Raw genomic sequence first — 12,994 nt, forward strand, 5'->3', positions numbered from 1 at the left:
TTTGCTGGAAATAAAAAAACTTACGAAGGCATTGGGTTTGGCGTGAAATCAAAAAAGTTATAAATTAGTAACACATTATAATTTATTTAAATGGGAATAAAAATGAGATTGTTAAAGGAAAACATTAAACAAATCGATGAACATACTATTACTAACAAATTCAATAAATCGAAAAATAATAAAAGAGAAAAAAAATTACAATATTAAAAAAATTGAACCTTTTAAAATATAAATAAATATTGCTCGAAGAAAAAAAAATTCATTAAACAGCCGTTCAGTGGCGTAGAGAATAAAAATAAATATAAACTTTCTTTAGTGAGTATTGCGCTTCCAATGACCTATTTTTTGAAATCAAATGCAAATAAAAGAATAAATAAACAGCTGTCTACTTACGGCTGGGCTGCTGATCCCACGCAGAAAGCGCTTTCCGTCTGGAACGAGCGTAGCTGTAAAAAAACACCGCGCTGGAATAAGAGCGCGCAAACAAAAAAAAAACCGCGGGAAGCAAAGTAAAGCGCACAAGCGCGAGAGAGAACCAATAATCGCTCTCACGTTCTGAAAAAAAAATGCAAAAATAAAATAGTGGCTTAGCAATTGAAACCATAAATATCACGAGCACTTCAAATAAAATTTTGCCACTGATTTGGACCAATTAACATATAAAAAAAACTAGCCTAACCTTATAAATACTAATACGCCGACATACGGCTTCTTCGGCGCTTGCGCGCCACTGCAATATTACCCGAATTTATTCGGGATTTTTACTTTTTTTTCCGGGCACTAAACCGACACCAACAACAAAAAAATTAAGAAACAAGTAAAAAAGCTAAAGTCGGGTGTCTCGACTTTGAAATACTCTGTACATATGTTTACAATAATTATAGAAAATAAAAAAATTAAGAAAATTAAAAAAAACAAAATTTGATCGATTTTACCTCTCTCGGTATTCGAACTCACGTAAAGGGTTTATAATTGCACATTTACATAGCAATTGCGTCTGTGTGAGTGTATGTATGCCTATGCGCATCTATTCGTGTCTGTGTAAGCATTTTCGCAGTCAATCAAACAGCAACATCAACAACAGCCGCAGCGCTTGAGCAGCGCTTGAGCAGCGCTGCAGCAGCAAATATATTTATGGCTATAACTTCTTGTTAAATCGGTCTATCATAGTGAAACTTGGTATACGGACATATAATAACCAACTGGAGGTATTTCGAAATTCCAAGAATTACGGGAGTTACGATTTGTAGGGTAGAGGGGGGAGGGAGGGAAATTCCAAAATATACATTTTCTGCGTATTCACATAAGGCATCTGGGACTAAAATTTTGTGTTCCTAGGTCTTATAGTCTCCGAGATATAGGCGATTATACGAATGGAAAATCGGGAAAACCCCCATAGGGGGGAAGTGGGGGGGAAAATCAAAAAAATAAAACAAACTCGTATAGAATACACACATAACGCATCTTTGTGCAAAATTTGGTGTCTCTATCTCTTATAGTCTCTGAGATCCAGGTGTTCATACGGACGGACAGACGGACAGACTGACAGACGGACAGACGGACAGACAGACAGACAGGGCTAGATCGACTCGTCTCGTCATGCTGATCAAGAATATATATACTTTGTGGGGTCTGCCACGCCTCCTTCTGCCTGTTACATTTTTCAGCTCCCGCAAACCTAATATACTTCTGTACATTTCATGTACAGAGTATAAAAAAAAATGGGTAACACCTCCGGGCGAGTTCCGATACTTATTTCAACGTTTGGTCGCCGATTTAAAAAGGGTCGCGCCCCCGCCGACGTTTGGTCGCTATAGCCGCCTTTTCTACACTCCCAAATTAATGTAGAAGCTGCCGGGTGTTGAGTGGACGGGAAAGCTAGCCTGGAAGTTGCTCTCTTCTTTTTTTCTGCCGTTTATTCTCCCTCTAGGCACTGCAGCCGACCGAGTGGAAGTCCCAGGCAAGGTTTGTTGTTGCAGACAGCTGATCAAGGCCCTGCAAATTAATTTAATGCCTATCAGACTGCCTTGCCTAAACACTTGTTGCAAAAAAAAATCACGCAATCTGCAACTTACCGAGGTCTGATACTTCTTCCGCAAATATTTTAGCGGCTTTGATGGTTGTACCCTTCAAAGCGGTTAAACAGAACAATTACACTCTTTTGAATTTAATTTGTGAACTTTATTTTTTTTCCCACAAAAGGCACAAGCATTTGCTTTCTTGCCAGCGGAAGAAAATTTGACTTATTTTTTTTTATTTCAACCAGTTAAACTAAACACTTCATACACTTCTGGCTTGATTGACGTTCGGAATAAAAAAGAGCGAACGTACTACGGCTGGCGCGAACGAAAGCTTTTAACATAGCGTCAGTGAAAGGCGCCAATTTCTTCCTTTTGTTGACGTTTGCTGCTGCTATTCCACTTTCACCTTGTACCTGTTAAAGGCTACTGTTTAGCTTGACCAACAGATGGCGAGTCGTTAAATTTTAAAAATAATTAAATTTAACGTACAGGCTACAAGTCACGCTACAGGATTCCGAGCGACGATCACCCATTAGCCAAGCGAAACAAGTAGGGCAGACAGCAACTCCACAGTCCAAACGAATGTATGTATATGGTATCCAGATCCAAATCCAAATCAAACGAAGTAATCACACGACCGCGCACAAAAACCAAGCCACAAAGACCGCAAACAAACGAGGAAATAATCTTCTGAAAACCGATGTCCCTGCTCGGGCGCCAATGAAAAATCGCTAGCTTTTTAGCGAAACGACAAGATTTAACTATTTATTAAATGAGACGCGGTGTTCTTTGACTATTAAAATGGCTTTTAATGGCTTGGTAATTGTAAAAACGATGTTGAACGTGCGAGAAGTATTTAACAAGTCATTTTGCCTGCTGCCGCTACAAGTCAGCGGGCCGGCATAAAAAAGGTAATGCACAAAGAGAGTGCAGTAAAGGGCGCTATAGAGAGCGCAACAGAGAGTCTTAAAAACTATACATGGTGCTCAAATTTTGCAAATACCCCCAGTTAGTTAATATGTGTCCGTATGTCAAGTTTCACTATGATAGACCGAATTAACAATAAGTTATAGCCATAAATATATTTGCTGCTGCAGCGCAGCTCTAGCGCTGCCCGCGGCTGTTGTTGATGTTGCTGTTTGGTTGACTGCACACATGTTTACGCATAGGCATACATACACTCACACAGACGCAATTGCTATGCAAATGTGCAATTATACACCCTTTACGTTAGTTCGAATACGAAAAGAGGTAAAATCGATCAAAATTTTTTTTGTTAATTGGTTTTGTAAACATATGTACAGAGTATTTTAAAGTCGGGACACCCGACTTTAGCTTTTTTACTTGTTTTATTTTCACTCAAGGGTACATTGGGGTACAAGGACACACTTGGGAATTCTGTTATAGTTTCTTCGATGCCTTTGCTTTTACAAATCAACAATAGACAAATCATTCAGCTACTAATCATAAACCCATCGCCAAAGGGAACAACCCGTTTAATAAGTCTTGTACTAGAAAACTTAAGGTAAAAACAGAGGCTTGCTGCTGAAGAAGTAATTCAAAACGTGGTTGACAGTTTTCCAATTCAAGTTCTCGAAGACCGATTTTTGGCGTTCGCTTTGGCGATCTCATTCCTTCTGGGGCAGCATTTGTTAAGCATATTTAAATTTTAAAAACAATAAATCGGTTCAATATGCCGGTTCAATTCTAATAGTGATATCTGAAAAAAGGGTATTAGGGGTAAAAGTTGAAAGTGGACTGTTTTACTATACATTTAACTAAGCCGGCAGTATCCCGCACATCGGCCGCAATCTGATCAGAAGTATTTTTTAGTCCAGCCTTATTCCGACGAGTTTTACGTTTTTTATAGCCTGTACCCAAAGGGTGAAAGGCTATACTAGTTTTGTGCTCATGTATGTAACACACAGAAGGAGGCGCGGCAGACCCCACAAAGTATATATATTCTTGATCAGGATGAGAAGACGAGTCGATATAGCCATGCTCGTCTGTCTGTCTGTCTGTATGAGCGCAAGGATCTCAGTAAGTACAAGAGCTAGGATAACCAAAATTGGTATCAAGGTTCTTATAAGCCCTAGGCAGATCGAGTTTGTTTATTTTTTCTGATACACCCCCCACTCCCCCGCAATTCGTATTTTTTCTTATAATTTCCGTAATTCTCGGAATTTTGAAATCAATTTTGGTAGGTACATCCAGTTAGTACTAATGTGTCCGTACGCCAAATTTCATCATGATAGGTCAATTCTGAAGTAAGTTATAGCCATAAGTAAAATCGCTGCTCATGCGCTGCCTGCAGCTGTTGTTGTTGTTGCTGCTTTTGTTCAACTTTGTGCTGCATACATACACGCATATAAACACGCATAAATGTATGCTGTTTAAACTGAACATAAACATGTATTCTAATTTAATTTAATTAATTATTTTAATTACTTAATTCCTACATTTTTTTTAATAATTAAATTTTTTTTTAATTTTTCTTTTTGTGGAGAGTACAGGCTATTTTACTGTCGGCCTTGCTCGACTGTAGCGTTCTATTTAAAGTCCAAGATGCCTTATGTGAATACGCAGAAAATGTGTTTTTTAGAATTTCCCTACCTCCCCCTCTCACCAATGCAAATCGCGATTTTCTCTAACTCCCGTAATTCTTGGAATTTCTAACTAAAATTTTGCAAATACCTCCAGTTAGTTATTATGTGTCCGTATGCCAAGTTTCATCATAATAGGTCTTTAACAAGAAGTTATAGCCATAAATATATTTGACTAGCAGGTATTGCCCGTCCTTACCCGGATCAATATAATGTTTCCAATTGTATTGATTTTGTGTGTGCATAACCTACCCATATGCTTTCACCTTATAAGTTACCAGTAGGAAGGCATTTAAGGTATTTAAATGAACATTTTCTGTTCTTGACAAAAAATTATTAATTATAAATTCAGTAGTCCGTTACATTTTTGTTCTTGCCAAACTATTTCGTTAAACGAACATGACTGTTTGGTCATTTCATAGTTTTAAGAATTGCATTAGCTATTAAGAATATTGAAGTTTAGATTTAAGTAAAGAAAAAAATGAATTGTTTGCACATATATATATGTAATTGTTAGGCGCTGTCTGTTTACAGCTATGAGTTCTATGCACATATGTTGCTCTCTCGCGCTGTCTCTCAATGCGAGCATAAACGATAAAATAAAAGCACTTAGCAAATCGAGTTCAGACTGTGCAGTTCGCTTTTCTTTGCAATTTCTTAATATCCCGTGCGAGCCAAAAGCAGTCTGCCATTATCGTGAGATTTACTTCATTTGGAAGTAAATCAAATACATTGGACCTTAGCTTTTGCCATACCGGCAAGTTTCCAGCTTTAGCTGAACATTTTGGCCCCCACGGGTGGACTTTGGCTTTTCTTGGTCGCCGCTGGACTTCGTTCTTCGTTGGATTCGTTCCTGTACGTAGATTGCTGAACTTGTGCCTCACATTGGGTTTGGATCTTGGCAAGTTTATCCAGCATCCATATGATTTTCCATAATTGTCAGGGAAGTGCACAGGTAACGAATACAAATTAAGTTTCGGCCACACCTGTGTGTACCAACATTGTCGCCTTGTGCAAAATAAATAAATACAAATTGCCAAATGACAATACGTATGTACGTACATAACTGCGCTTATTTGCTGCAAGGTGGATATACATATGTAATTGTATTATTTAAACTGGTTGCGCTTGGCATAAAATTATTCCCAGTATATACATTTACATATAAATATATACACACGCATGTATATAGAACGAGTGAAAGCGAAAGTGAGCGCGCGGACGTGTTTCTTTCGGTCGTCATTCTTCCTTCATTTTTGAGTAGCAAGTTGGCTGCAACAAATTGTTTTTTACCCAACACTTGGTGGTCACTAAGGTGTAGAAGGTACTCACCTCTGTCTGTGACACAAGCCTGGTCGGGTGCCACTCCTGCCCCATCTTTGTGGTTTGGTGGTCCGGCGTCTGGACTTTGACCCCTGAACTTTGATCCCTACTGAGACGTACTAGCGCTGGTCAAGCAGGCCTAGCGTGAGTATACTTTTTGTTTTTATTTTCGCTGTTGCTCCGCCCACGCGCTATAGGCAGTCGCACAGTTGCATTCAGAACAGCTGGCTGCCCAGCTTACGCAGGGTTGCATTTTACCATCTGGTGGCCACCCAGCCGCTCCTCAAGAGAGTGCCAGGCTTTGACACCAGAGGGCGGTTCAAGGCTTGGTAAATTGCAGCGCTGGTGCTGCATACTTTTAGGACCTCCCGGTAATTCGGACCTAATACTCCAAATCCTGGTGCAGCCTTTTAGGATCAAAACATATTTTGGCTGGGTTCTTAAGCGAGTTTATATAAAGGCCGGACGGGCTATATTCCAACCCCCACCGCATCGGCGGTGCATCCCAGTGGGGCTCTGGTGACCGAGCAGGGGCGGGATAACCCCCATCCCGTCAAGGAAATACTTGGCCATCGAGGGAACTCGCCACGAATCCGCCTCGATGACCGACATGCAACTGCATGGGCTACAGAAAGTGGCCCCCACCGACCAGCCACCAGGCGTACAACCGGCGCAACCTACGGTCTACCTGGAGTCGCCTCTTTCCTTTACGCATGGCGCGCCTTTGGCAACCCTGGGTGAAGAATTGTGGCTAAAAACCAACGAAGCGGTAGCAGGCGCGAATCCTTTCGCGCGTAGGTCTCTGGTGGCCAGATCCCCACCAAAGTCTGCTCCACCGTCCGTGACGCTCCACAGCTATCCCCTCTTGTGTCCATCTTCTGCTTCTTCGCGTGCAGCAAACGCAGCCGAGCCGGCGAATACGCCATTCTCGACACCTCTGGCAGCGCCTTCGTCGCCTACGCCTTTGCCGATAGTAGTGGCGTCTAGCGGTCCCCCAGCCCAACCACCCACCGCCCAGGCAGAGATGCAGGAACTGGGCTCCCACCTGCAGGCGGTTTGCCGTCTTTTCGAGGGTCAAAATAAGCGACATGTCAACCAGCAGGATAAGGAGATTTTTGCTGAGATGCTGAAGCTGCACAGCTCGATTTGCAGCAAAATAGACTGGTCATGCACTGGAGTGAAGCAGCATTCGAGAGATATTGGCATTCAAACTGCTGAGGCCTGGCCCAAAGTGTCCAGCCACCCCCAAGCTGGCACCCCAAAAAGGCTCAGGGACCCCAAAAGCAACCAGCGCGCGACTCCTCCAAAGAAGCATAAAACGCGTGACCAGAAGCTCGCCTCCGCATCGCAGAGTACAAGTGGCCAAGCCCTAGACACTCAGCCGCAAGACCTCGCTCAGGTAGTGAAGGGAAATGGCAACCCCCCTGACGCTTCTATCGCTCCCAAGGCTGATACATGGACGAAGGTTCAGCGTCAGACACGACAGAAGACCAGGAGACCCGATGCCATTATAGCCAAAGGCGTTGGAGAAGCCCAGTACGCTGACATTTTGAAGGCAGTGAAGTCGGCTCCGGCTCTGCAGTCACTGAAAAACGATGTACAACGAATCAGAAGAACGGGTAACGGCAGCTTGCTCTTAGAACTGAGCAGATCACCGACGCACGACATTGGTAAGCTCCACGAAGCTGTGGAAGCGGCCCTACAGGGTATGGCTGTTGTCAAGCCGCTGGTGGAAGAGGCCCAATTAGAGATCCGGGATTTGGATGAGCTAGCCACCAAGGAGGAGATACTGGAAGCGCTAAGGTCGGTCAGCGAGGACCTCAGCATCGGGCAGGACGCAGTGAAGTCAATCCGCAAGGTGAGCGGTGGTCAACAGATTGCCGTACTATCTCTGCCAGCAGAGAAAGCAAGGAGGCTCATAGAAGCAGGCAAAGTGAGAATAGGCTGGGCAATCTGCCGCATCCGAGGGGTGATTAGGCCAACTCGCTGCTACAAGTGCCTTGGCTTTGGTCATACGGCAGCAAGGTGTAGCAGCGCGGAAGATCTGAAGGACTCGTGCTACAGGTGTGGAGTAAAGGGGCACCTAGCCAGGAACTGCTCAAACAGCCCGAGATGCGCATTATGCGCAAAAGACAGCCTGCCAGCGACGGACCACGCCACAGGAAGTTTTAAATGTCCGGCGTACAAGGAGGCGGTAAGACTGCTAAGATGATAAGGTTCTTACAGCTCAATTTGAACCACTGCATCGCAGCACAAGACCTGCTACTGCAGACCATCGGCGAGCAGAATATTAGTCTGGCGCTACTCAGCGAGCCATATAGAACATACAGCAACAGCAATTGGGCAGTGGATCTTTCCGGCAAAGCTGCTCTATGGCTGTGTGAGCCTAGAGCGCCCGCTTTCTCGGAATGCAAAGCTGGTAACTTCTTCGTGAGAGCCAAAGTTTCTGACCTGTGGGTCTATAGTTGCTACCTTCCACCCAGCCTTTCCTTATCGGAGTTCGCCTCTGTCCTCGACGCTCTGGTAGACGACGCCAGGGGACGTAGCCGTGTTATTATTGGCGGAGACTTCAACGCATGGGCAGTTGAGTGGGGCAGCAACACCACTAACGCGAGAGGCCGAACTCTACTGGAAGCTTTCTCAGTATTGGATCTGACGCTGCTGAATACCGGGTCACAGCACACATTCAGCAGGGCAGGCAGCGGATCCATAATTGACCTGTCGTATGCTAGTAGCTCCCTCCACAGTCAGATCATGTGGTCCATTAGCGACGCTTATACGGCAAGCGACCATGTGGCCATCACAATCACAGTCGGAGCAACTTCCCGCAACATGCTGAATCCACCGTCCGCCAACGTGGCATACAAGCTGAATTCCTTCCGTCCAGCATCCTTCGCAAGCGCCCTCAGCGGCTTCCGACTCTCCGGTGATCCAGAAGTTATGGCTATGGACGCCGTGGCCCAAATCCGCGCGGCATGCGACGCCAGCATGGACAGACGTGGCCCCTATAGGCGCCACCATGTACCAGCTTATTGGTGGACCAACGAAATCGCGGAACTGCGAAGCTCTTGTATCAGGGCAAGAAGAATGGCGCAGAGAGCTCGCGGCACACCCTCGTCGCCCCTCAGACAGGATGCCTATCGGGAGTCTAGGCGATCTCTGAAAAGGGCGATATCAGCAAGCAAGAGGCGATGCTTTTTCGAGATGTGCGACTCAGCCGAGCACGACCCCTGGGGGAAAGCATATAAGCTCATTGTGAAGCGAATCTACGCTGGCGGACGCAATGCTCCCATGGATGCTGAGAAACTCTCACGAATCGTTAATACCCTATTCCCCTCGAGACCTGAGTCGCCTGCGATGATCCCTATCAGAAACGAGTTATCGCCTGCCTTAGGCGACGTCACCACTGAGGAAGTGCTGCTGGCTGCTCGTAGCTTGCAGCTCAACAAAGCGCCGGGCCCGGATTCTATACCGAACCGCGCACTCAAACTGGCACTTTGTATGCACCCTGGGGCGTTCGCTACTCTGTTCGGAAGGTGTATCAGGGAAGGCATATTCCCTGCCTGCTGGAAGGTGCAGAACCTGGTTCTACTGCCGAAACCGGGAAAACCACTCTAAGACCCCTCATCCTACAGGCCGATTTGTCTCCTGGACTCGATCGGTAAGGTGCTGGAGAGACTGCTTTGCTCGAGGCTTGAAACAGCAATCGGTCTATCCCCCAATCAGTACGGGTTCCGGAAATCGAGGTCCACCATAGACGCGATCAGTAGAGTGGTGGATCTTGCGTCGAAGGCAATATCAGGTAGCAGATGGAAGGGAGGTGCCAAAGAATACTGCCTGGTGGTGACCCTCGACGTCAAAAATGCATTCAACTCGGCAGACTGGGGATGCATTCTCAACGCACTGGTGGATCAAGGCGAACCCACGTGCCTGGTGCGCTCCATTAGAAGTTACCTTAGCGATCGGATACTTAGGTTTCACACATTGTCTGGCACCAAATCCCTCAATGTTGTTGCTGGCGTCCCCCAAGGGTCGGTCCTAGGGCCGCTGCTCTGGAACGTCATGTACGACGGCATTCTCCGCCTCCAACCCCCACCCGGTACGGAGCTAGTGGGGTACGCAGATGACGTCGCAATTGTAGGCGTTGCGAAAGACATCAAAACCGTGGAAGACGCGTGCAACCGCTGCATCCGGTCGATCATTACTGGCTGAACACCGTGGGCCTGGAACTAGCGGCGGGCAAAACAGAGGCAGTGCTAATCAGCAGCCGCAAGGCGGTAGAGCAAGCGCACATATCAATTGACGGTACTCTCGTATGGTCCAAACGTTCAATTAACTACCTTGGGGTTAGATTGGATACGAGATTGTGCTTTCGTGAGCATCTGGAGCAGACGAATAAAAAAGCTGCAGAGGCCACACGGGCGCTAGCCCGAATTATGGCCAACACTCGGGGCCCAAAGCAAGGTCGGAGGTTACTGCTGATGAGCGTAACCAGTTCAATAATGCTGTACGCGGCACCGATATGGGCTGCCGCGGTGAACAAGAGGAGCTACATCCGCGACCTCGCTGCTACATACCGTCTTGGCGCTCTCCGTGTCTGTAGTGGATTCAGGACGGTTTCTGACGATGCCGTCTGGTGATCTCGGGGATGGCACCTATCGACCTCCTCGTCCTGGAAGCGAGCTACCTTCACAGTTTTGCTGCCGGGCGGCCTCGCAGGGACGCGCGGGCGGCGGCTAGACGTACGACGGTAAGCAAGTGACAAGAGCGATGGAATGCCTCGTTAAAAGGCAGGTGGACCCACACGCTAATCACTAACGTAGCATCGTGGATCGGCAGAACACATGGCAAGGTCGACTTCCATCTGACCCAACTTCTGAGCGGCCACGGATGCTTCAGAAGTTATCTTCATAGATTTGGGCACGACTCCAGTGCGGAATGCCCGGCCTGCAGAGGGATACCGGAAGATGCTAACCACGTAGCCTTCCATTGCCCAAGGTTTGGGGCGGATAGAAGGAGACTGGAGGTGACAACCGGATCACCCCCAACGGCGTCGAACTTTGTGGCCAACATGCTCGCTAACGAAGATTCGTGGGCTGCGAGCGCAAACTTTGCGGCCTCCGTTATGGGCAAGCTCAGGAAACAGGAGCGGGACAGGAGCGCGATATAAGCGGGTTGATCGGCCGGGCGAAGCAATGCCTAACGGCCGTACCGCCTGGACTTTGACCTGCGTATATCATTATTATTATTACTTTTACTATTATTATTATTATTACTACTATTGTTATTTCTATCTATTCTATATTGTTATTTTTCCACTCTTTGTCAGTTTATATAAAGAATACAAAAAAAAAAAAAAAAAACACGCATGTATATATACACACATACATACATAAATACATAAGAGAAAATTTTAGTCGCGCCAAATTCTCGGCTGGGTCGTTGCGCTTTACCAATTTGCCGTTGCTTTTTCTTTGGTACTTGTGTCCACTGTCCGTCGTTGCAGTTGTACATAGGCACACACAAAGCAACAAGCAATCGTGCGTTGGCTTTGTGCATTCGTCTAGCGACTTTAAATTTGCAGCGATTCTCTTCGCACTTGTTGCTTGTGCGCTTTCTCGTTGCGCCAGCCGTCGATCTTGATTCTGCTAGCGCCTGCGCCGCTGCCAAATATTTATTCTGTTGTAGCTGCTCTGCCAACGTTTGATAACTCAAATATTAATTCGAGTTATTGAACTTGTGTTTGCTTTGCGTCGATCAGCTGCGCTAACTAATAGAACAGTGCCGGCCAAATATATTAGGCACACTTTTGAGTTTGTGCATATTTAGGCAGTTTAACTTAAAACGTGCCGGTCTAATATATTAGCCATTGTACCTGTCCATTAGTATATTAGCGTTAGATTTGATAATCGCCAGCTATTATTCAAATTTATCAATACACCGATTTTAATAAAACAGAATCAAAATGAGTCGAATTCTAGTACAGCCGACTGCTGGCTACAGTCGCATGATAATGTGGTTCGCGACATTGAACGCATTAAACGCTCCATTCAGAGTACCCCAGTCATCGAACCGTTCGAGGTTGAGTGCAGGCTAGAAATTTTGTATAGATATATAGAAAAGGCATTCAAAATACAGGAAGAACTCGATAACATAAATCCTTCTCTAGCTTCTAGAGCAGACTTAGAAAGTCTGTGCGTCACAGCAAAGGCATTGCTCATGAGCAGAGGTGGACGGGCAAAACTCCATACGGATAGTTTAGCCAATTCCACAATGAGTGGACACTCTCATAGCCGGCAACTTCCAGCAATGAAGTTGCCGAGATTTAGCGGAAACTATTCCGATTATAAAAACTTTATTGGTCTTTTTGAGAGCTTGGTCGACGACGATCCATCTTTGTCCAATATTGAAAAGTTCAACCACCTGCTTTCATGCCTAGAAAAAGAAGTGCTTGGTACCGTAAGAGCCTACCAGGTAACCGAGGATAATTATGCTAAAGCGCTTGCAGCGCTTAAGCGCGTGTACGATAATAGTTGCCTTATCGTATTTGATAGCATTGCCAAACTTTTTGATTTGCCCAAGTTGCAAAGCCCGTCAGCTGTGTCGTTGCGTTCATTGATTGATAATGTTCGCGCCAGCTACGAGTCGTTGTTGTCGTTAGGCAACGATAAACAAATTTCAAACTTAATGCTCATACATTTGGTTATGAGCAAAGTTGACCCCACTACACGTTCAAAGTGTGAGGAAAGCCTTGACTACAGCCGTCTTCCGTCTTGGGAAGATTGCGAGGCTGCATTCAATCGACGTTATCAGCATTTGTCCGCTGAAGAATCGTCTTGTGGCCGTAGTCAAAAAAGTTGTGCCAACTATGCAAAAAAGGGTACTAAAGTTGCGCTACCAGTTGCTCAGCCTAGTCAGCTGTCTGGTCCGAAGTGTCCGTTCTGCCAGTCGAATGAGCATTACATACATTCGTGTACCCAATTTGCAGCGATAACTCGGGACGAACGTTTCAATTTCGTGAAACGGTCTCTGTTATGTATAAACTGC

This window comes from Scaptodrosophila lebanonensis, unplaced genomic scaffold (genome assembly GCF_003285725.1).
Source record: "Scaptodrosophila lebanonensis strain 11010-0011.00,11010-0021.00 unplaced genomic scaffold, SlebRS2 tig00000361-arrow-arrow-pilon, whole genome shotgun sequence".
Classification (NCBI taxonomy): domain Eukaryota; kingdom Metazoa; phylum Arthropoda; class Insecta; order Diptera; family Drosophilidae; genus Scaptodrosophila; species Scaptodrosophila lebanonensis.